The following is a 26,260-nucleotide window of genomic DNA, read 5'->3' as shown; positions in this document are numbered from 1 at the left end:
GGTAATCAATATACATGTATCAGGACATTATGGAGCCAGAAAAAAAGTATTTTTACAAATAAATTAAATTGGTAAACCCCAATGATGTAAATTACATTAGCAGAAAAACTAATTGTGATTTTAAGGTATGTGGAACTACTATTAGGACATCATTTCATCTACTGTTGTCTAAAGCTACGGACACACTGGGCACGTAAACCACGTTCAAGAACGCACTACACACTGTTCACACTGGACAAGCAGGGAAGGACTTCTTCTTTTCCTACTGTTTATTAGCGCATGTTCACCACCACCTGGAGTTAGAAGAGGCTTGGTGCGAAATGCCGAAGCGAAGAGGCTTTAGGCTTTTTCTTTCACAGCTCTATTCCGATATATGAAAAATGAAGATGTCATATAATTTTGGTCGCAAACCGCAATTATTAATTTCTTTTCCATGGTCAATTTTCAAACAGATGACACTTCTGTGGAATTACTACACGTTTAGTTTGTAGATCCCGAAAATACTCAAATACTTGCATAGCTACAAGTGTCCGTGAAACGTTTGAACATAGAAGTTAAAAAAAAAACACGCATTTACATCGACGTATCATTAGAGGGGGCTGCTTGAACGAGTGTTGCTGATGGCAGTGTGAATGTACCTTAGGCAAAAAATTATACAAAGTCCATTTTCTGTTTTTCTTGAATTAAATCAAGTTCCCAACATTCTAAAACAATATATTTTTAGAGGATGTATCTAACTAAACTTTACTAAATTATACCTAACATATTTCCAAAACACTACCTTTATTAATTGTCTGCATTTAGGCACAATCTTGTCCCATTTTTTTGGATGACCCCTCAACTCTATATGACTGGGTTGTGACTGCTACAAAATGTGAAAGTTGTTTATGAGGCAAGTTTAAGGTGGTAACAATTGATGTCTAGTTCAAACACCCAACATTTTTGTTTAATTTTTTTGTATTCAATTTCATTATTAGTACCTCACAAAAATATTTTGTATTTATTGTATTCAGCACGTGTAGAGCAGATTACAGTTTTATTTAAAAAACAGCAAACCTCTTCTTTCACTATTTGGAACCGACAGATGCCCTCAGATGTTTCGCCTCACAGCTGTTAGGTAGGCGTAATAAAACTATGTCTAAAATATACTTCAACTTATTCTTTGATTGACATTTTATTTAATTAAAGAGATAATATGGCAATTATTTGTAATTTTTGGACAAAAGCAATCTTTTAAAAGGACAAAATAAAGGTAGTGTCACATAGGTGAGGTTGAACTAATTAAAATGATCCAAAATAGTCTTTCAAACTGAAAACACAGAGGTAAATTCATAAGTAGACAAAAACAGTTTTAGGCCTATAGCTACCAAAGGGTTAATAAGCTCATCAAACGATGACAACGGTTTAGGTAAGAGGATATTGAAGAATTTACCCTGCCCGCGTCTCTCTCCATCTCATGCCTTTCTCTGTGACAGCTATAGTGGGCCAGTTAACAGTAATTACGAGGTTCTCGTTAATTAGCAAGGAGCACCCAGCTGTTTCAGCCCCAGAAGACAAAAGGCCTTCAGCAAGCTCTCAAACACCCGAGCACACACAGACATAGACACGTGCTCATGCACATACCAAGATGAGTCTCTGTGAAATGTCAAGGCTGTTCAAATTGTAATTACAGGGAGATTTGCTGCTGCACTCACAAAGCCAAGATTAAGCACCTGACCGACGCACAAACACATTAACACTCACAGTGCAGCCCAGTCGCATCCACCATCGGCCACACTCAACTTTTACAGAAAATCGATACGAATTCTTGTTTCCAGAGTGCAACCCATTGAATATGAGATAACATTACCCACAAGCAATATGATATTCGAGTCATCCGTGGTGTTTAAAACAGTCAAAGCTATGAAGCAGTTAGTCTAGGATTTTGTGATTGGACCAATCGCCCAATCACAACTTTTAGCCAAAACCGCTAGTTATAAACAGGTTCTGCCATGTTGCTCTGTGCTCTACGCTATGGTGAGTAAGTTTAGCACTAGATCACGTGTCAAAGTCAAGGCCCGGGGGCCAGATCTGGCCCTCTGGGTAATTATTTCCGGCCCTCCAGATCACTTTATTTTATTTTTATTAATGGCCTGATGTTCTCTTGCGCTTTTTCTATAATTTTGACAAAATATATTTTTATGGAGGGTAAAATATTAAAAGTTATTTAAGGTTTACGTTGATTTATTCTGGAATAATATCCCTGCCTTTTTATTATTCACAATTATGTTAAAAAGTTACGGTTAAAGTTTTAAAAATTAGCATTATGGTAGCTTTTTGGACATTTTGGCATTTCCGGAGATTTTTTTAGGCTTTTTTGGAGTTTAGCTCATATTTCAGCTACATGCTAGCTGTTTTGGCTAATTTAGGCTTTACTTTTAATGTTTTTAAGGCTGTTTTGGGGTTAGGCTAATATTTACGCTCTAGCTGTTTTGGCTAGTTTAGGCTTTTTCAGATCTTTATGATATTTTGAAGTTTAGCTATTTTTCAGCTACATGCTAGCTGTTTTTGCTAACCTGTTTTTTTATTTATTTTTTTTTTATTTTATAGGCTAATATTTTAGCTGGCTATCAGCTTCGTTGTTTTTAGCTATCAATTTCAGCTTTAGCTATCAGCACTAGCACCTTCAGTGGTCAAATTCAGCTTACAGTATTCACACTAGCATTATCTCACAAAATGCTATATATCTAGTTCATAATTATGTTAAAAAGTTACGGTTTAAACGTTTAAAAAATTTTGATTTAGTGTTCAATAAATGTTTATCCAGTTCGGTCCACGATCTAAGGTGTGTTTTAGATTTTGGCCCCTTGTGAGATTGAGTTTAACACCCCTGCACTAGACAAGCAATATAGATTATTATTGTGTATTAGAAAACCTTGAAGTTCTTCTAGATTCTAGTTAAATTTAAACTTTTAAATTTAAATATGAATTTAATACAAGTCACTTTTGTGTAATTTTTTTCTAAACATGCTGCTAAAGGATAATTGCTCAGGTTTTGCAGATGCTCTTGCACAAACTTAAAAAAGATAGCTTTTCTGTTAAATGAAGTTCATTTTAATAAGGAAATTCCTCAGTGCTCTGAATTTCTATTGGGGTTACATTAAATTGTACTTAAATAGACCAGGATGGGGAAAAAAAACCTCTGCTTTAAAATTTGTATGTCCTTCTACAGGCTATAGTTAAGAATTACTATTACAAAATATTGCAACTTTTTTTGCAGCTTTTTTGAATAAAATAATTACAACTTCAGATTTTTTGGGCCGCAACAATTAAAAAAATGCCTGCAAGACCTTGGAAGGACTGATTAAGAAAATAAAGCTCATTGAGATATTTGCCTATGGTTTTACCCAAGGTTTTTGTTAGTAATTTGCAAATAAAGAACAGTTTAGTTTCAATTAGGATAATGTTTTTGACCAACAAAATAAATTTAAGGGTAAGTGCCTGTAGTTATACTTTTTAAAACCTCAGTCCTCATTTTCCCTAAATCTCTATGCACTAAACCCATCCATCCATCCATCTTCTTAACTCACAGTATCCCTTTGGGGGGGGTCACAGGGCTACCGTTGGGTTACACCCTGGACAGGTCGCCAGCCACACAATCAGACATCCATGCACACTCACAGTTCCACTAACTTGTAGTAGGACTACATTTGTGAGGTAGAATCCTCATCTTGTCATTTCTGCATGATTTATTTTCCTTTTCAACAACACAGGAATAAATTAGGAAATTGTGAAATATTAGTTCCACTTTCATGTCAGACTGTAACATGATTTGAGCATACACAACCTTACAAATATATGTCCATGGCAAGAGAAGTTTATTGGAACTCATGAAAATAATTGTAATTGCATTGGTGAAACAAACAGATGCTTTGAAAGTCCCTCTGGCAACATTGAATCAATCTACTGAACAAAAACTAGGCTATATCTGCAACAACCAGGAAGCTATTTTCTCTGTAAAGGTGAGTGAGTGTGTGGATAAGTTCCAGATTGCCCTTTTTGTGTAGGATGTTTTGTGTACATGTCTTTGACCATCCCTGACTGTGTCTGTTAAATGTGTACTGGGCATGTTCTAGGAACCCTACTAAGCTGCGGGAACAGGTGTAATTACGATTTCGAGACCCCACCATTACCACTGTAGCTACATCAGGCACTTACAACCTACAACACCAATTTCCCCCCACTGCTTCTATTCATAAGCTTTTCCACCATGGGCACAAACAGCAGTACCAAAGGTCAAGTTACTGTTAAATGTGCCAGATGAATGTATGAGGAAGTAGAGAAACTGCCTTATTGGTTCTCTGAATTGTATTTATCCTAAATCTAAACTTGCGTTTTGGGGCTCTTTTAGTGTGAAAAACATTGCAGAGCTTTTAAAACTTGACCAGATAGCTGATGGATATGCCTTTATCTTGTTTTGTAGTTCTTGGATACTTAAAAGTGTTGGATGAGTTCATGCTTAGAGTTGCACACAAATATATTTATAAAGAGAGACCCAATCCCTAACAGATACATAACAGTGCATTTAGGAGAAGGCATACCATCTGGTGAATAATAGATCACTAAGGCTGGTACAAACATCGCTTAGACTTTAGCCACATGCACCTATATGGATGGTTGACCCATATGGGAGCTGCAGGTTTTTGGGTTGTACTGGCCTATGGGGGGTCATGAAAAGGAGCAGTTGCTGCATTCACACCAGCTGTGTCTACTTGTGTTCAACCGGTCATTTTAAATGACAAGTCTACGTCCAGGACACTAATGTTCATGTGTCACTGCAAGTTTTTAAGTCTAGTTCCAGGCTCTGTGTACAAATACGGCATTCATTAAACGCACACTTTTTGACCCGTAATTGTAGCAACACTGCACTGTGACCAATCGGAGACTCTGATTTGGTACTGATGTGTGGGTAGCATCCTATTCAAACAATGTAAGTGCCAACCATTAAACATGGTCTTAAGGGAGACATTATTACTTTATTTTTTTCTGCCAGGCTGGAATAGGAACACAGTTGTGAAAATAAAAAGCCTGGAGCAAGAATTGCAGGATTTGCATCACTTCACATCATTTCATCCCACTGTAGGTGTCGGACGAGCACTAGTGAACAGTAAAAAAATAAAAAAAATCACTGACGCAAGAAGAAGATCCCTCCCTGTTGCTTCCTGCTTGTCCGGTGCTGGTCCAGTGTGAAGACCACTGGCTGGATGTGCGTTAATGAAACTGTGAATAGCGCAGTCTTGGACGTGTCACATGCGGCCGGTGTGAACGCTGCATTAGATATCTACAGATTTTGTTCATCTTAAGGCCTATTTGATAAAAATTGTGCTTTTGATGTTCTTGTGGTGTCTTGCTCATAATGGAGGACATATATTTGGAAAATTAAGCTTAAAATTATTGTAAAAGTATTTTTTGTTCAAAATAGTAAGGAATGCATAACAGCTTTAATATTGCTTGCCATTTGTGTTACACGATACCAACAGTCTCTTCCACAACTCAAAGGGGAATTTCTAAGGAAATATTCCTGCTCTGCAGAAACTATGTCCTAGAAACAACAGTTTTTTGGGGGTTTTTTTTGGCTGAAAATGGCATTCCTTTTACAGTAGATCAAACGATGATTGGTGTAGGACTTTAAACATGAAATTCAGATTAAACTAATTCTTCATGCAAGATTGCAATTCTCCAACAGTGCATAGCAATACTTTTGAGTAGTAGTTATCTACTAATCAGAAAAATGAAGGTTTAATTTCCCTAGCCTTGGGTATCTAAACCACAATGTCTCCACGGTCAAAACACTTAACCCCATGTCAACTTGAAAAATACTACATGAAGTGAAAAAGAATAGAGAGTGGCCACCGAAAGGGGGAAAAATTGCTCCAAACTTGAAGACCATTTCCGTTTCGCAGTTACACAAAGTGGAACAGATGAATGTACAGCATAACTCTGGCTCAATAATATCATAAAATAGGAAATGTGATTATGCAGTCTGAGTCCTGGTAGGAATTAACAAGGTAGTTAATATCTCTTCAATTTAGCTTTCATTTGGATTAATGGGGAATCTGCATAGTCCAGAAAACACCCAGGACATGCTGGGGAGACTACATCCCTCAACACCTCTGCATTCCCAGGAAGAGCTTGAGGAAGTGGCCTGATGGAGGAAAGTCTGTGCATCTTTCCCTAGACTGCTCCCCCTTGACCAAATGAACAAATCATGTGGATGACTCACTGTGGAAAACCCTTAAGGGAGAAGCTAAAAGACTAAAAAACATAGAACTTTATCTGAAACAAACAAAACAAGTCATTATTAGACCCTGGTAAACCTGGTACTCCTTTCAAAAGTTATAACTAAGGGAGAATTTTCTTTTTAGATTCATTTCGTTGATGCCGCTTTAGCTTGAGTTGGGGACTTAGACACTCTAATATGGCAGCTCAAGTGATCATAAGAACCAGCCAGCCTTTTATCTGTACTGCAATGGGACAGGAGTCAGCATTTTAACACTGCTGTTTTGTCCTTTTACCACAGTGGATGTCTCCAAAGATTAAAAAAAATATTTGCAGGATATCACCTGGTATTTTATTTATGCTAACGGGACTAAAATTGACCAAATTTGATCATGATTGTATTGAATTGGACTGTAAATAAATGTATTTTTTGACTAAATGAAACATCAGTGTTAATAAAAGAGATTAAACAAAATAATTATTCTCTCCTTGTAACCAGTTGATTTTACAAGGCTGTAACTCAGTTGGGAACCAAGCTATTTTTTGTAAACAGAAACTAGGGACTATAACTTTTAACTCTCTCTTTTTTTAATAGCTTGGGAAACACTCCCTGTAAACACACAAGTTCCTTTCATGTGATCAGTCCTCAGCTCTCTCATTGTTTGTTTCTACAGCATTCTAATTCTCTCCTACCATATTACCATGCAGCATTCTGCTAAATTTGTGTCTGCAGCTCTGCCTGTCTTAAAAGGATAAGTGTTCTGTTTGTCTGTCTGCAGATGTGCCAAAGAAACTCAAGCAAGAGACCAGAATGAACCAGGTCTTTAGGAATCAGCCAAAGTCATCATTCCAACTACATGGATGGATGATTGTAGGATGTATGTATGCTGTGTTCACACAAAACGCTATTGGAATGTCAAATTTGCACTGGAAGCCACTCTTTTGACGCATGTCACATTCGCTGCTTGACGTTTGTCCAAAATTGTATTTTTAAACTTCAGATGCATGTGGGTGGACCTACTGTCTAAAGTTATTGTTTATCCTGTTTAAATGCATGGAAAACACAGATGATGTTGAGAGATCAAGTTTATTTGTTTTGAAAAGCTGTACAGAAGCATCAGTAATCACATCTCTATATCTGGGTTCATGAGATCATTCAGAGATTGACCATCTACTGCAGGAGCTTCACCTGAATGATGGTCTAAAACTGAGCCTAACCTGTCATTTCTACTGCAATGGTTGTAAGATGCCAACCCTTTGAAAATAAAAATCTCTTAAAAAGAGGGTAACAAGACAAACTGATCAGATTTATTTCCGAGAACACTTGTTTGTTTTAAGGCCCTTAAGCCATTTTGCTAAAATAGCTTTAAATCAGAATAAAAACTAAACGCTCACATTTTTTTGAGGTAACAGAATTTGAACGTGTACATTGAACGTGAACCCTTTTCTTGGAATATTTTCTCTCAAAGTGTAAAATGCAGTTTTTTTCAGAGACTTGATCAGACTCTAATTAGCGATTCCTTTCATTTGGAGGACAGCTGGAGAAATGAAGGCATGTAATCCAAATAATCCAAGACGAATCCTCTTTAGTATCATTATGTTGTAACTGGTCTGCAGTTTACTGTGACTAAAAATAATAGTAGAACTCAGTTCGAAGCTTAAAAAAACAACAGAAAGAAGTTAAATTCTAATAAATGAGAATGAACAGCTTTAAGGAAAAACATTTAAGCAATGTTGTCTAATTTATGTACTTTAGTCCTCTAAATAAGACTCTTCATGTCTAAAGTTCATCAGTTTGTGGAAACTTTTTTTTTTGTATTTGTCTTTGAATTTGACTTTTCTTATGTTGAAATGGTCCTAAAATGTAAAAAAACTTTTTTAATATCTTTATCAAAAATTACATAAGTCACAACTTTTTTTAAACATTTTTCAATAAACTTACACTTTACCTCTTGAGTTACCGGTTTTATTTTATTACTTTGTCAGCATTTCTTTGTTTTCTTATACTTGATTTGAAATGTTTTTTTGTTTTTTGTTTTTTGGGAGAAAAAAAAAACAAACAGCAGAAATACATATTTATATACTCCTTTAACCTCAGACGGTGAAGCCAGAAGCATCCTTTGTGTACTCTGGCTTTGATGACTTCTGTGAACTGCCAGATTTTTTTTTCTATTTTTTTGTTGAAGCTGAGACTGATCAGTTGTGTGAAGTCCAAAAAAAAACATCTTTTGAACACAGTGACCTTCATGACGTATGTAGAGTCCGACGTTCCTTGTGGTTGGATGGATTTTAATTCTGTTGATTTCTGTTCTATAAAGGCACAAGTCGGATCCAATGACTCGATCCCTTTTATCTTTCAATCCCTTTTATCCTTTTATCGTTCTGTTTCTTTTGATCTCAGAAACTCATTTCAGCTCATCCTCTACCGGGCATTTTGGCACAGAGTAGACCTGAGAATAGCTTTTTGCTTCCCTTGTTTGTGGGAAGTTATACTCTGATTTACCCCCAACAAGCTAGAACCAAAAGGTGAAAGCATCTTTATGCAGTTGCACTATGAGCACTCAAAACAATTCAAACTAGTTATTTTTTGTTTTGGTGGCTAAAAATCCATAAGACACGGTACTTTTTTAGGTTATATATTTAAGTAATTTTCCTCACCCTTGTTATTTCTATGTCCTTCAGTTCTATGTTTTGGAGAACCATGATTACAATTATTGTGTTTCCTCCCCCACAACTAAAATATTTATGAGTAAATTTCATGAGTATAAATGAAATTTCCCTCTTTATACACTGCATTTTTTATGAAGCATTCTCCCGAATGGTGCATCTATTTTTCCCAAACACATGTTTTGAGACTAGCTGTGTTGGAATGTGTTTCTTTGCTGCAAACAAAAAGAGAAAGAGACATTTTTAAGGAAAACTAAAAAGGCATCCGTTTCATTGCCAAGGAAGCACTTTACTGCAGTCTTATATTTAGTCAATCTGAACATCTAAAGGAGTACCACATTTAACAGTAACAAAGTGTATCACTGGAAGCTTTCCAAGCAACGAAGATATCCGTAGCTTCATTAATATTTATGAGTAACAGTGTCATTGTGATATGCACATGAGTCTATGTTAGTACAGAGTAGAATGTTACACTAGGAGGACGTTTCTGTATGAAAAGCATTCATTTTATTGTAGGTGAAGGACCAAGGCCCCAGATTTTGAACTCCCACTGGGAAGATGCGTGTACACACAAGACGGGAGAGTCTCAAAAAGCACAAACACACCTTCAGGCTTCACATTCATGAGACCATATGCATTTTACTTACATTAAGAAGAGCATTAGTGTAAGAACATTAAGCTAAGTATGAATAAAAGTGTATTGTTTCAAGCTTATGCAGACTTTAAGTAGAAAAGTATCACAAGTTAAATAATGTTTTAGTCACTACTGGAGGGAATAAATATATTTATCCAGTGAGTTGTGTGCTTTTTGTGAAGATATTAGGGCAATGCTAATATGAAAACTCAAAGATGCATCTACAGTGTTGCAGATTAAATCTACGTCCATACTGGGCATGTGACATGTGCATTCTTAAACATGCATTTAGCATTTTGTGTTCACGCTGGACCGTTGCTACCCAATACTAGCGCATGTCCTCCACCTACAGTTGGAAGAGACTTGGAGTCAGAAACAGGCAGACGGCTGGATCCAAGTGCAGCAGGTTTATTTGGCACAGACAGGCAATAGGCGTGATGCACAGCTAAAAGTCCACAAAGCTAAATCTGGGTCAGGCAGGCAGGGGTCAATCATCAGCATGAGGGCATCAGAGGAAAACCAGAGTGGTGAGTATCCAGGCGAGGGTCAGGGCAGGCGGCAGACAAGGCAGGGTCAGAAGATACAGAAGATCAGATCAGGATGAGAACGCTCAGAGATGCAGGCAGAGTGGCACAAACAAGACAAGCACTGAGCTCTGCTCACTGCTCAGACTAAATACTGCTGGGAATGATTAAGGATGAGAACCAGCTGAGGAGCTCTGCTGGGAATGATTAAGGATGAGAACCAGCTGAGGAGCTCCGGGGAGTGACAGCAGGCGCTGATGGGAAGTGTAGTGTGTAGAACCAGGAAGTGCTACAACTCTGGAGATAGTTCTCGCTGAAGGCCAGAGGGGGAGACAGGGGACTCATTCATGACACTTGGTGTGAAATGTTGCAAGTGGTTCAAATCTTGTTTCAGGCTTTTTTTTTCACATCTCTTTTCCAATTTATGAAAGTCGAGTGCTTTAGGAAATTTTCAGAAGTCTTTGCGTAAAATCAGTTTGATTTGATGCTCACTGCATTAGCAACTCTAGACCACAATGCAATGTGTTTGAACATGCTTAAGAGTTACAGCATTTCTTAAATGTCCAAGTTTTAAGTCCTTTATCAGGACTTTTAAGTCTCAGTTACAACAGAAAATTTAATGTCACAGAGAATTACCAAGGAAACAAAACCACCTGACAAAATGACATAAATCGTTTTTTATGACAAAATACTTGCTGAAAGGAAACTATGTTGCACAAAGTATGCAAAATAGAGAAATGTAATTTTTAAATAATTGCAGAAATGTAGAGTTAAACTAATAGAACAAGGATAATTTCTTTGCTGCAGTGACAACCCTTAAGACCAGATTTTGAAATTCTTAACTCACTCCTACCAATTTTATGAATTGGCTGTGAAAGGCTAAATTTTTAGAGGTGGTCATTAGGGATAACCCCTTAGTCCCAATGGACTCGATTACACAACGGTCTGGCAGTTCTGTAATTTGGTCCCTCTGGGAGTGTTTAAGAAGCAGATTGCTTCCGAGCTATGCATGTGAGAGTGAATTTTTGATACTTTTCAAGCGCATCCAAAGACTTTGTGATCCCAATCTGTATTTTTTCCTCAGTCTACATTTTGACTCTGAACAAAATTGTATTGGTCTTTGCAGTGATTTTGCTAGCAACCTTTAAATACTTCTAGGCTAATATCAGAAGAATGATTTCTGTCTCGACCCAGCATACATTAACTAAGATATTTATCTTTTTTCTCATTTCCGCTGTTGTTCCATAGGTTTTACAGGTATTTGAACATGTTCAACTGCAGACTTCACATCTCCACTCTGTCACAAGTCTGCATCTCTCACTCTCAGACTGAATTTTTTTATGTGAAACATGTCAAATTGTGATGCTGGCACTCCTCAGTGTCAGCATCCCATGTGTTTCTCACCAATTTATGTGTCTAGGGCTGCAGTGTGCCAGCACACCTTACATAGGATTCTGCATGTTTCACAGGGGAAAAAAAAACTCATGCCAAGTGCTCTCCGACTGCAGAGACAGCACAGAATGCAGTCACTGTTAATCAGCAGAAAGGCACACAAACATATAAAAGAGTCAGGAGCAGCGTTGAAAATGTTCCTTTAAAACTTAACTGGGTTAGTAACTGGATCATTCTTTAGTAAAAGGGAAACACTCACTTTGAAAAGTAAAAAGTACACATTATAATTGGATTCCTTAGATATCTAGTTACAAGACATGAACAAGTATTAGTGATACTTTTATGAACTTTTATATGGCATTTATAACGGAATAAGTTTTTTCTAAATGTCTTACTAATAACTTATTAGTGTGAATATACTGATTGAGAGATACACGCAAGTATCACTGTCTGCCAGTCATTACAAGATGAGTGTTGAACAAATGTATTTGTCTTAATGTAGGACAAAGTTCAGAGTTGACATATTTCATGTAGGTTGCCATAATTTTGTTAAAAATGTTAATGTTACTTTTTAAAACAATTAGTCAATTAATCAGTACTAGATACATGTGCTTCTTGTTTCGAAAGTTCAAAGTGTATGTTTGTGGCTTGACACAATGTTATATCATAAATATTTCGTACTAAGTTGTCATTCGTGGTGTCAAGGAATAGGCCACACTTTGGACTGAGAGGCTGTAAAACACTCAGTATATGCTATTAATAAAGAGATAGTTGATAGGTTTATCGATCTCTATCGATTATAGATCATCCTTATGAAGGTTCTACAAAAAATTAATAGTTTTGATATTCATTTATATTATTGGTTACGCTGAGTAATATATTATCACTAATAATTAATATGCTGATAAATGTCTTTATTTGCATCTTTTTAACATTTGTAAGACATTTGCTAAATATCTAACTATGAACATAAAGGTCTCTATAAGGAGTTTAACATCTATGAGACATTTATAAGGCATCTACAGATGCTAATAAATGTCTTTATATGCAGCATATTAACACTTATGAGGTGTTAGTAAAATATTTACAATGCTAATGAATGTTGCATAAAGGCTTATAAACATATTATTAATACTTATTAATGTATAGATTATTATACGACTTTAAAAAATAATTTAAAATAAATCTGATCAGTTTTCTCAAGTCAATTGAAAAAATAAAATAGGTAAGTGCTCGTATTTAACCTTCAATATTTAAATACTAAATATTTTGTTCACAACTAAACCAAACATTTAAATAGCAAAATGTGTTTATGATGAAGTAAATTAGGTTTCTGGTATTAAAAGCTTAAGCTTAATCTGTTTAAAAAACAGTACATTAACCATGTTTTATTTTTACTTTATCTTGAGTGGTATAGCATTATTAAGATGATGAAATCCCCACGGTTCCAACACTAAATGAAAGAGCAGAGAAATGACTTGAGGGTCTGTGAGGTCATAAAAAATGAGAGGATACTATATGTATGTGACAGCAGTCGTGTGGCTTAGCATCTGGTCTCTGTCTAACCCCGTAACCCTGAACGGGAGTAGTAAGAAGACAGGCAGAAAGGGGGCATGGTTAGGGTGCAAGAGAAACAGACGGCCGGGGTCAAAGACCAAAATGTTTAAGGCTGTCCACTGCAACCCCATGCTGAGATTTTATACTGCAATAGGGATGGAGCCAGGAATCAGCCATTCGTAATAAAAACTCCTAGAAGCAAAGTTAGATGTTTGGGTTTTCAAAACTAAAATTAGTTTAGTCTGTTTGGTTTGTTTGAAAGGTATGAGTCCATCCATCCATCTTCTTGACCGCTGCTTCCCTTTCGGGGTCGCGGGGGTGCCGGAGCCTATCCCGGCTACTGAAGGGCGAAGGCGGGGTACACCCTGGACAGGTCGCCAGTCTGTCGCAGGGCCGCAATCACTCACACATCCACTCTCACATCCACACCTAGGGGCAATTTAGAGTCACCAATTAACCTATGAAACATGTTTTTGGACGGTGGGAGGAAGCCGGAGTCCCCGGTGAAAACCCACGCATGCACGGGGAGAACATGCAAACTCCACACAGAAAGGTCCCAGCCGGGATTCGAACCGGGGCCTTCTCGCTGTGAGGCGAGAGCGCTAACCACTTGCGCCACCGTGCAGCCCTAGTTATGAGTCCCTTTTAGCAAATCAAACTCAAGTCAAGTCCTTAGCTGTAAATTCAAGTCAAGTCTGAAATTTTCATTCTTTATAGTTTTTTGTTTTCTTGTCACAAACAGTCTTTACTTTTGAAAAATCCACTGGAGAAGCTACAATAGACAGTTCTACAGTCCCACAAATTAGCTAAAAAAAACTGCTAAATCATTTTAGAACTTTTCTGTGTAACCGGACAGTGGTGTGTCTAAAGCCCTAGTGACAGCTTGGGTGGATACGGGTTATCAGAGAAAATTGGTCAAACCTGTATGGGACACACAGGGTGGCCCACACAAAATTTCAAGGTCGCAGACTGTTGATGAGCCCATAACACAAAAATGTTCATTCAGATTTTTTCTACAGGCATGCTGCAGGTGACAGGTCGTATACATTGGATCAATTAAAAAAAATTTCTGTAATTTGTTACACTTAAAATCTTAAGCTTTCATCAAATATTATTATATAATATATTTTATATTATATATTTTACATAAATATATTTTAATTGATGGTTTAGTCAATTTAAAATTTTAATTTGATAACAAATAATATTTTCAAATGTAACAAATCACAAAACTTTTGTTAATTGATCCAATGTTTCACTTTTTACAGTGTAGCTACCACTGAAACATCAGAGGGTTTTAACCCCTCAAGCACATGCACAGCACAAGGAGCCTGTTTTATTGCTTTGAGCATGCTCCTTACATGTAGCCTTACTGTAAGAATTAATGATACACTTCCCAGACGCACGACAACCGTATAATTTATTTTCAACAATGTCCCTGGAGGTGGTCATATGAGCCTCCAGGTGAAAGCAAGACATACGTTTGCTTCTCCTGTCTACAACCCTCCAAGGGCCCGGACAACCCAGAATCCTATGCATATGCACCTCGCTATACAGCTGCATATGACTAATGCTAAAAGAACAAAACTTCAATCTCAACACAAGTCTCGATGACCTTGAGGTCAAATCCTGAGTCGTTACATGTCCCTCCATGTCGGACTCAAGTCTCAGTCTTCAGTCTAAGTATCCATCTAAGTTTTCTATATGGATACCTGGAAATAAAAGTATAAAATATAATTACGTTGCCTATCACATTTCTTTGGCCTCTTTTTTTTTTATTCCTATTTTTTTATATCTTTATTTTTTGAGCTAAAGACATCTCAGGCATGTCAGTTTTATACTTAAAAAAAGCTGTTTTAGAGATGACTTTCCCTGAAATGCCACAGCAAAAATGGCACTTGTATATTCCCTGAGCAGTCATTTGGCTTTGGAGTGTCTTGGGAGTAATTTTCCTGCCAACCATAAAGGACCAATTCTCTTTTCAGTTTACTTGTTTTGTAGAAGAAGTTGCCCAAAAAGAATCCCATTGTTGTGTTGGGGAAAGTAGATCATTTATATTATGACAGGAATGGGGTGAGCAAAAAAAAAAAAAAAAAATGGGGTGGGGAGAGAGGAGAAGAGAAAAGAAGTGAGCTGAGATGTTAGGTAAGCAGGTGACAGTAGTTGCCTCCAGCTGTGAACTGAGTGCGCCCAGAAACAGCCTGACAGGGCCTGCTGGGGAAATAAGTCTTCTCTGGGAATAAATCTGACAAGCACACACATGCATTGAGGGGCATCTTGTGCACAAAAAGACAAACACATACATAGGGAGACTGAACAAGAGTACAAAAAGACTCCTAAGGCGCAGGAATTAGGCAGGAAATACATCATTACTCAAGAAGAACCTCATCACCTGCAGGGCTATGAAGCTTCAATAAAACAACAGGAGAAAGTGTCGATGATTACAACAAATATAATTATCTGAAGCCCTGATTATAACAACTTTTTTGCTATCTTTTCATAGCAGTAGTGAGGAACAGGTGAGAGAATTAAGAAGTAGTCAAAAATATTTGACGTTTAACCTTAATAAGCATAGCAGGATGTGGTAAAGAGATATTTGTTTCAATCATTGACTGTGAGTGTCAACTATAAAAAAATGAGAACATGCCAGAGCAGGAAATGCTAAAAAAACATGCAGGATTGCGGCCGTCGAGACCTGGAGTTGCCTATCCCTGATCTAGAACATATTAACAAAAGGTAGCAAAACTTACTGTCAAGATAAAAAAAAAATGCAATATGTTCCCAACAAAATGTCTGTCACACGGAGCATATTATATAAATAAAAAATATTTGTGTCAGTAAATGTTTATTTTTCCTATTCATGGAGACGTATGGGACACCCAGTAGAATGACTGAGTAATAGCTGATAATTTTTCAATAGAAGTCTGAGGTTTTGATTGGTGTTTGTGATGTCTGCCTGAGAACATGGACATAAGTGTTATCTCACACCCGATTTGAACAACAAACCTACACAAAAAACACTTCATCTGTCTGCCTTCCATCTCCCACTTGAGAAACATTGTGCATTTTTTATAAGGAGTAAAAAAAGATCATGTGTTGTTTTACACGATGCCTCCTAAAAGATTAACCAAACCAATTCCGGCACTTCTTATAGTTCAAAAATACATGAACTTCCATTTATAAGTTATGCTAATACACATCAGAGAGTTTAGGAGAGGAGAAGCTGCCATCTGTCAGGGGTGAACGTACTTGGCTTCATAGATAGTTAATCAGTCTGCTGTGTAGTTGTGTTTTCTAAGATTTGTCTAAATAAACTGCTGAACAGCTGTGTTTCCTGAAACCATATGAAATGCTTAAAAAAAAGTTGAAAAGAGAAACAGAAAAGTTAGTTTGAGTTGGTTTATCTTAAATCTCCTCAGTCAGATTGCCATGCCTGAAATCCAGCTTAATTTTAATTTTCAATTTTAAGGGAATGATCCTATGTATAGTTAAAACTTAAGAAAGTTTATTTAATAAATAAATCTAAGTGATTTTTTTTTTTTTTTTTTTTTTTTTTTGGTGAAAAAGGTCCTGGAAGATATCCTAAAAGATCGTCAGGGTCCTCCAGATAACTGGACAGCTGCAGTTAAAAGTGATCCAGGGGACTGAGGGTAAGGTACTTGGTGTGTCATCCAGAATGAAGAAAGTAGATAAGAAGACTTGGTGCTGGATTGTAGAAGTTCTAGAGTTTATAAAGAGGAAAGGGTTTACAATGAAAAAAGTGAAACACAGAGGAATGAAGACAGACGTACAGGAAGTTGAAAAACACCAAACAAAGGGCAAATGAGGATTTGTATGAAAAGTGTGAAAGGTAGATCCGTAAAGGTTCCCAAAGCAGAGAAACTTATGGGATGGGAGGGTTGTATTGACAGTTTCCACTAGTGTAAAGGTAAGATGGAAGTAGTGCTTTGAAGAGTGGATGACTGAATAACATGATAGAGAACAAACAGTAGAAGAGGTATCTGCTATAGAGCAGAAAGTTCCAAAGATCTGTACAGATAAAGAGAAGAAGGCATCAAAGATGATGTAGAATGGAAAGGCAATTAGTTCTGAAAACAAACTTGTGGAAGTATTGAAGTGTGGGAATGATGTGAAGAGGTATGTGCAACCAGGTTGGCATGGGTGGAAAAAGTTTTTTATGTGGGAATGTGTGACAAAACTACACATTCTCACCCCTAACTCGTCATATATGGACATATGGTTTGGGCTTCCTCCGGGACCGCGTTTTGGGTGTCCCTAAGTCGTCGTTTTTTGACATTCTGGTTGTTTACATGAAATCATGGATTCCCAACCCTCGGGAAGCGGTACTGCAAGCAGTAACGGATGCGGAACCAGTACTAGGTTAGGCTACCAGTACCGGGTTAGGGTACCGGTCAAGTCCGCGTCCCGAGGGTTGGGGACCACTGATTAGCGTATGCATTTTTTCCTTGTCTGTTGCCCAGTACCAAGCCGCCCTTGGACCGGCCACAGTTCGCCACAGGGGGCCCTTGACTTAATGGGAACAGCTAGCATGTCAAAAAAACAATGAGTTGGGAACAACCAAAACGTCAAAAAGTGACGCAAAAGGGTTCTGAACCATACGTCCATATATGACGAGTTGGGAGTAAGAATGCATTAAACAAAACTGTGTCAGCAAGAATACAAGAAAATATGCAGAAAACTAGTGAGACCAGCGATGTTGTTGGTTTAGAGTCATCGGCTCTGAGAATGTAGAAATAAATGGAGAAAAAAAAATGATTTTAATGGTTTGGATACAATGAAAGGACAGACAGTGAATATGTGGTAAAAGATGCTGAAGCTAGATCTGCCAAGATAGAGGTCTAGAGGAAGACCAAACATGGGATTCATGGATTTGTCAAAAAGGACATGAAAGTAGTTGGTATGAGTGAGGAGGATGCAAAAGAACTTTGGTTAAAATACAACCGAAAATAAAAAAATTCATTTGGCTGACACAACCTTGCCATGATTTAGTCTGCAGAGCTTCTGTGATTAACAGCCTGCTCTTGTGAAAATAACGAACAACCTCATTATGGGTGTCTTCCCAGGCCTGCCCTGTTTTTGTGCTGGTCTAGTAGTTCAAATCAACTATCAGTTTTGCACACAGAGTTGCAAAAAGTCATTAAAGCCCCAAGTGTATCCTTTCTCAAGGACGGCCAAAGAAGACTTACTGGGAGCTTGACCCTTGACTGTCTTGGGTGTTTGTAAGTCCACCAATCTTTTCCTCTCACGTTCTGCTTAATCTTGTGCCAGCAGTCATACATGTTTTTTTTTGTTTTGTTTTTTTTTGGTAAAGGTGCACATCAATCAAAAAGGAGAACCAGCTGAGAAGCCGTCTTTGTTAGTTTCTCATCAGTCGATGTGTTTGTCGTGTCTGTCGAGCGTTAGCACACATTTGTGGTGACACCCTCAGGGTAACACATGCTATCTCAGTGTGCCCAGCATATTTTTGTGCATTTTAGAAGTTTGTGCATGAGCGTGCACCGTCTCACCTAATCAACATGCTCGTGTCATGTCTGCTTCTAATTATCTCTGAAATAATAAAGAGGCTATGGAAGACGGATTTAGTCTAAGTGTTTCAGTCCCATGTGTGTGTTCATGTGACAGGTACAGATTTCTGCAGAATCCCCTTGTGTACTAAATGTCACCTTCTCATTATGCGGTTAATTTTTTTTTTATTGTTTACATTTATATTACTTTTTAAAAAATGATATAATTAAACTTTCAAAGTGCATTTTCATTATTTCTTCTCCCAGTTGGATTACATAGAAAAACCGCCACACAGAACTTTTCATTCAGTTTAATGAATTATGACTAAATTCATCCCACTCCTGACACCATTCAGTTGCTTACATTAAACCAAAAGACCTTGGAGGAAAGAGCAATTGTGTATAAAAATCCTTTATGGATCCATGGGGCCCTTGAACAGCTGGAACTGCTATCTGGAGCGCAGTCTCCATTCCAATTTGCTTAGCAAAATTAACTCTTCTTTCAATTTAACAAGCCTGTTGATAGCAGAAAGAGCTCAATGTGTGCAAGCTAAACTTTCTAAAAATCATAGCCGGCAAATAAAAACTCTGAAGCACATGAGTAGATTTGGCTCTGCCGCAATTTAAAAATGCGCTATTTATGTGGCAATCTGTGTGCAGGAATTAAATGTGTTCCCTGCTATGAGCAAAAAGCTCTCAGTACAGATTGACTGAGCTGCACCCTGCATGCAAGCATCTTTTCCATTTGACACTTATAACAAATACAGTAAAAATGGAGGCATGGAGTGGAGGGAGCGAAGGAAAGAAAAAGATGAAGGTGGAAAGAAGAGAGATGGCAAATGTGGAGTGAAAAAGAGTTGGCAATTGCAAATTCATTATAGGTGGAGGTCAGGAGAGGATGGAGGAAGGGAATAAGAAAAGGGTATTAGAAAAGAAGTAGGGGGAATGTGGAATGGCAAATACCTCAGCGAAAAGCATAGCAAAATGTCTAACATACCAAAAAACGCTTATGCCTGTGCTTGATAGACTACTTCCTAACATATATACTGCAGGTACAAGTACAAACACCATTTTCTATACCTGCTTTTTCCTGTCCAGTGTAATTGGGGGGCTGGCATCCAGCCCAGCTGTTATTAGGTGAGAGGCAGAGTACACCCTGGACAGCTTGCCTGTTCGTCACAGAGAAAAAACGAGCCAAACACCCATGCACGCTTACACTCATTGCTACCGTCAGCCCACAAGCACAAGTAAGTCTTGCATGAACGATTAGTGTCTTTGAGATAAACCCCTAAAACCTGGTGACACGGAAAATAACTCTGAATAGTTCAAACTAGGGAGCTCACTGAGATAAGTGCATTAACTCCGCTTTATGCTATGTTTGCTGCTAAGTGGTTGCTTGGCTTTGTAAAGAAACATTTATAAAATTGCTCTTTACCATTAAAAAATACCTAAAAAACCGGAATGGATCCAATAATTGGTGGATTTATTTATAGTATTCCCTCAATGTTTTGCAGTTCACCTCGCTATTTTGCGAATAATTTTAATTTTAGTGCAATTTTGCTTGCAATTCTCTTTAGAGCCCATTGGGTTCTGCTTCCTGATTGACTGTAGAGCATCGTCAACCCATTTCCTTTGAACAGTGTCTCTTATAGAGAATGCATTTACCTTTCCAAATGTATATAAATCTTGATCACGAGCAGATATTTGCTTTCGCTCTACAATGATAATATTTTCCCATGAAGGTTTAAACTTTGAAAGAAAGAAAAGTGTATAAAGTGTGCATTGAGGGATTTTACAGCCTTAAACATCTAAAATACTTCTGAAAAATAACTTTGCTGATTTTGTCTGTCGTAGGTTATTTGTAGATCACAACTCCCAAGATAAACAAGGGAAAACTATACACAAAATCAATAGACAAAAAGTAGATGCACGAGCAAAAAAATATTGTTAGATCATCTTTAGGGACAAGATCTTTTTTTTTTCTCTCCACAAGATGTATGGCTATCCCTTACACTGTTCTTTCTACTGACTCAAATATAGTCGATCGACTGAATGATGTGCAATTTAGAATAGAACAGGATTAAATTTCAATATTATAGACTCAAGGTTCAAATGGGAACAAGACTTAAGCTAAACAGAAATCAAAGATTTATAAAAAGGCATCCATTGCAATACCTCCGAATTGGGGACTAGTAAAGAACCAGGCCACCTCTATCAAAAAAAATGCAAAAACAAATCTCTCTGAGTATATTATGAGAAAGAATTCCTGGTTAAATAGTCTGAAGTCAATCAAGCAGGTTTTCTCTCATAAACTGAATGCAAAACTGCAGCGATAAATTCTCTTAAATACACAGCATCTGATGTTGGCTGGAGAAAGCCCTGCCTAAATGACTCCAGGGAGAAAACAGCAGCTGATGATGTTCTTGGAGAGAGGAACAGTAAAGGACTTGCATCCAAACAGGAAATATAACAGTTGTATGTCACTTTTTCAATATGCTTTGTCTCTTGAGGAGCTGAATGTGTTTTCTTTGTTTATATCTTTAAGCACAATCATCTCAGAAATTAAGTTGAAATTTTGAAGTTATGAGCTGCATTTCTTCATTTTAATAACATCTCTAATTATAAGGGAAATTTGTGATGTGTGATTTTGGTGACCAATATTGTGATGACAATATAACTTACGATACGTGAACTAATATAAAAGCAAAAAACAACTATTACATAATTTCCATTTCACTGCAGCAGTTTCATTCAAATAAAAGTCATCATAACTTAAATGATATATTCTTACATAGTGCTTTACTACCTTCTTAGAAGACCCAAAGTGCTTTACAGTCACAGTCCCATTCAGGCATCCAACACACATTCACACACCGCCAACCTATAACCACCAGAAGAAACGTGGAATTCAGTGTCTTGCCCAAGGACACTTCAACACATGGGGTGGCAGAGCGGGAATAAAACCTGCAACATTCAAATGAGAGGTTGAAAACTCTACCTCTGTACCCCGGCTGCCCCATATGCTGCAATTTATCTCATTGGGAGATGTATGTCGGGGAAACATACCAAGAACACTGATATTCCTTTCTAGTAGTATTGGCCAAAACTAATATGGACAACAATCAAGAACAATGTTACAATGTTTCACTGAAAAGTCTCTGTGAAGGTGAACTAGTGGCAGGTGTGCAGACATACTTCCATGCAAGCTTGCAAATATGTCAAAATGCCATTTGGTGGAGTTTCCACTATGCCAAGGGGTCTTTCTCACTGTCTGACCGTTGACAACAAATACATATTAGGCTCAGCTTCTACAGTTTGTGATGTGTGTAGTACAGAGGACACGGAGGACAAGAGCTACCTTGAAAAAATTGTCCAGTTAGTTTTTTGCCTTCTTAAGGGGAGCACTAGGTGTTAAGGTAAACATTTATCACACTTTACCTTTTTTGAGATATGCGTATTATACAGGCTGATGTTAAAATGACAATAAAAGTTAATTTTATATTAACTCCAATGGTTGAAAGTCCATGGTGTTGCAGTAAATTGTTTTGGTGGTTAATGCAGAGATAGGAGTAAAGTCAGATTGAGGGTATCATGCAAGTGCAATTAAAGGTTGGTCAAATGAGGACAGGATGGATAACAATGCCAAACTGATAAAAAACAAAGACAGAAGCAAAGAAAAATGTTGGAAGACGGGGATTAGGAGTTATCAATATCAAAGTTGGGGGGTGTTTCAACACCCCTTTAACATCGCTGCATGACTTCCTAAGTCTCAGCTGCCCTGCTCTTCCCCCCTTTTTTTCCTGACTCCCTCTGAGTCAAAGTATTTATGTGATCAAGAGGCTGACTCTGCGACAGACACGTCTTTCTCCCCAAGAAACCCACCATAAGCCACAGGATTAAATGTGCGTTAGAGAGCCTGTGCTGTGCTAATGCTTAGTGTGAGATTACTCGCCGGGCTGCGGAGTGCACACAGTGTGCTAATTGTCCAAATGCATGTGTGTGAGAAAGACAAAATGCTTGCCAGCCACAAACTGTATCAGTTGTATGCAGAATATCAATGGACAACTGACAGTCGGGAGAGTGATGACCAAAGTGCTCAACCAGTAACTAGCCCAGACAAATGATTATCTGTGCCATGGTAATGGAAAGCATCAATCAGTTACCAATGATCAGCATCAGGGTTGCCAACTGCCCCAATCCATCTCTGGTATTCAGTGGCGGGGTAAAACACCGGTTAAAGAAGTGTGTTGCGGTGCCTGGCAGCTTGTGCAATTTAACACTGATGACTAGCATTAAATTACTTGACGCTACCAGGGGATTATGATTAAATTTCAATTTAGCCCATGTTGCAAGAACAAAGAACTGCCTTTTCATGGTTCATCAATATAAATTAAATTAAGTATTTTTATCCTTCTAGGTTAATTGCACGGCCACATGCTGAAGACTAGCCTCAAGCCGAAGCAGTGGCAATCCTTCTCTTCATTGACGACCAGAGCTAGATTACCTGGCTGTCTGACTAATGAGAAGTCCTCTTTGATTGTTCTTTGTTGAACCTTTGATTTTGTGCTGCCAAAGAGCCATATGCTGTCTGTAAAACTGCGTTGAGATTATATTAAAGACACGGGGCTGGGAAAGAGCTTGAGAAAAGAATTTGATGCAAATGTGCAGGTTTACAGGTTGAACGCAGTCCTGCCTCTCATTCTGACACACTAAGTGGAATACATTTAGTTCTGAGAGATGGCAGAAAGGTGTAAGTATGTGTGTGGGATGGTTCCACGTGCATGTTTGCTGGGTAAATTAAGCCTTGGGAGCCACAGGACAGAGCTGACAGATGAAATGAGGTAGGGAGGCATGACAGCAGAGAGGAAAAAATGGAAGAGAAGAGGAAAAACACCGGAGCAAGAACATTAGGGGGTAGGAGAGGAGAAGTGGAGTTTAAGCTGAGAGTGGAAAAGATAAAAGGGTTGAAATGGAGATTTTAGATGAAAAAAACTAGATCATTGAGGCAAACAAATGATCATTATTCAAGTCTTTCTTTTTAGGTGGACTTTAAATTGTGCAGAATTGCTGAAGGGTTTTATAATCTTCTCTTTTTAAAGGACTTCTTATAAGACTTTTAATAAAAAGTCTAAAGCAGAATTAAGACTTTAATTAAAACCATGAATTCTAGCAAAGATGCAACTTCACAGTCTTTATGTCATAGATGATAAGATTGTCTTACTTTACTATCAAGACTACTGTAAAATTAGAGTTCTATGTCCAAACAATAATTGGTTATGCCTTAGCCACAATTGCCTTTATTAGTAGATATGTGTTGTCAGCGGATGGGCAAACCTGTTTCGGGTGACCAGTTGCCCGTACCAATTATCAAGGTCATAGTCTGCTTGGGAAACCCATAGAGCAAAACTGTTTGTACGCACTTTTTTCTACAAGTATTCTGCAGATGGCAGGTCATAGCAAACACTTGGACAACACGAAAGGATAAAGTAAATAAGAGTAAGTAAGTGAGACGCAGGTGTGTTGTAAGGATTTTTCATTTTTTTCAACCTCCAAAACCCTGCACCAGGAGACAGTAAGTGGTGTTCACATGAAGTCCTGAGCACTTTTGTATCCCATGTACATCCAATCCGTGCAGCATTTGCACGCACTCACTAAGAAGCCAGGTTTTTGCCCCTTACGAACTAGAGTTTGATGTACAGACTGCATCACCTGTACTTCATAAGTATCTGTGAATTACATTATTCTTCAAAACACACTTACCATATGCACGACAATTGTACGTTCCATTTTCAACTATTTCCCTTGAGATGACTAAAGAAAACTGTACGACAAACCCTTAAAATGCAACTGCTTCTTTCTAAGACCCTCCAACTCCAATGTGACTAAGGCTTTACTTTCCAGTAGAGCAAACTTTTCAGACTGCACTAATCTTGGAAGATTTGATGGCTCTGCTTCACATCTGTAATGTTACCAACAATCTGGCCTACCTTAAGAAAATCCGTTTTTTGCTACAACTTTTGTGTTGATGTTGTAGGTTAAATGTGCTTGAATTACAATATTTTCCTTTGATTCTCATCTTAAATTAGGAAAAAAATGTTTTCCTGAATTCGAAACACTTTCATGCATTTTTCTGATTGATAGGTGAGAGTTCCAAAGCTCCTTTAGATTTGTGCCTAACGTCATAGAAGACATCACTTACCACCAATTAAAATCAATGCTTCAGATCTACAGGTAGACGTTCAGATTTTCACTTGTCTCTTCTTATCCCTTTTATCCTTTTCCTTTATTTGCATCTCTACAAGCCATGGTGATTGCATAGTTTTTGTTCAAAGACTGTCATTCTAGTGTGTAGGTGTAGTCTGTGCTGACTCAAATCTGCAGGCCGTTTTTCTCTAATACTTATGTTCAGAACCAGTGAAATATCCTAAAATAAACAGGTAGAATGTTTTTTTTTTTTTTAGTGTTATGGACAAAAATATATGAAAGATGTCAAAGTGATGACACCCATGTCGGATGACATCATGACAATCGAAATGAGTTTGAGGATCACCCTGCCAAAGGATAGAGTTGTGTCTGTTATAAACCTATTTAAGTTGTTTAAAGTCCCACTAAGTGTTATTGGTAATATTTTAATTGCAATTATGTATTTTTTAGGCAAAATTTTAAAAAGTAGTTTTCTATAACATATTTTTAGAAAATTTTCCTCTGACTTGTGGGCGGGTCTTTTACATCATAGTTAGCCTGCCCTCAATTCCCATCATCCCAATAGCTTATGAACCAATTGCAGGTGCAGCAAAAATGGTGAGCCATACAAAAAAACGAAGACATACATGGATCTAGACATCAACAAGCAGATGCATCAGAATTTTTTGTCTGCTCCTGATTCTCAACAATTTTAACAAAGAAATACTCAGATTTTAAGCTGAATTTTTTTCATATATAGTGAACATGATATGCTAAGTGGGTCTTTACAAAAAAATATTAAATTGAATTTTTGTGTCAGATATGAACCTCCAAATTGTAGTGCGTCTTTGATTTAAAGGCACAGTCTGTACAAGGGCTGATATAAATCATAATAGCCTGTGAACTGAAAATTTATGCAAAATGATGTTAAGGAGTTGTCAGCCACATCAGACCATGGGTGCTTTGATGTAAGTCCAAGGGCTTCTGACGGGAAATGTTGGGAGTTGGTAGCAAGAACATGGCAAGTTCAGGAACAAGGAGGAGATAAAGATGCACAAAAAACATAAATAAAAAAATAAAAATATGCTGAGCTGGCTTATAGATAAACCAATTTATTTCAATCAAGTGAGGATGTTGAGGGGAGGGGAAAGAAGGAGTACAAGGACAAAAAGAGTGTGTGTGCTATAGAGAAATGGGGAGATACTACCATTATATAACATATTTTGACTGACACACAATAAAAGAGAATAAATGGGAATGCTGGTGGAGATTTAGGGACAGAGTGCTGCGTAAGGCTTGGGCCTCATCACTATAAACAACTCACGTTGCCCCCCCATACACACACTCAGACACACACTTTGGCATAAGCAACTCACGTTCGCTGCCACAGCCCAAGAGCTACCGCAAGAATATTTATTGGCTACCAGCTCAATGGCTGTATTGAAGGGGGAGATGGGGGAGAGAGAGAGGAAGAAACTGAAGAGGGGAGCAAACCAGGAAAAAGAGGGTAAGAGCCCCCC

General features: G+C 37.7%; 1 protein-coding gene across 1 annotated transcript in view; it reads right to left on the bottom strand.

Moving 5' to 3' along the window:
- csmd3b (CUB and Sushi multiple domains 3b) overlaps positions 1–26,260 on the bottom strand; it is a gene marked incomplete in the record, with an annotated part of 423,353 nt that overhangs the window by 394,841 nt on the left and 2,252 nt on the right.

This window comes from Oryzias melastigma, linkage group LG11 (genome assembly GCF_002922805.2).
Source record: "Oryzias melastigma strain HK-1 linkage group LG11, ASM292280v2, whole genome shotgun sequence".
NCBI lineage: Eukaryota > Metazoa > Chordata > Actinopteri > Beloniformes > Adrianichthyidae > Oryzias > Oryzias melastigma.
Note: the sequence above shows the minus strand (reverse complement) of the source record. Positions and strands in the feature narration are given on the sequence as shown.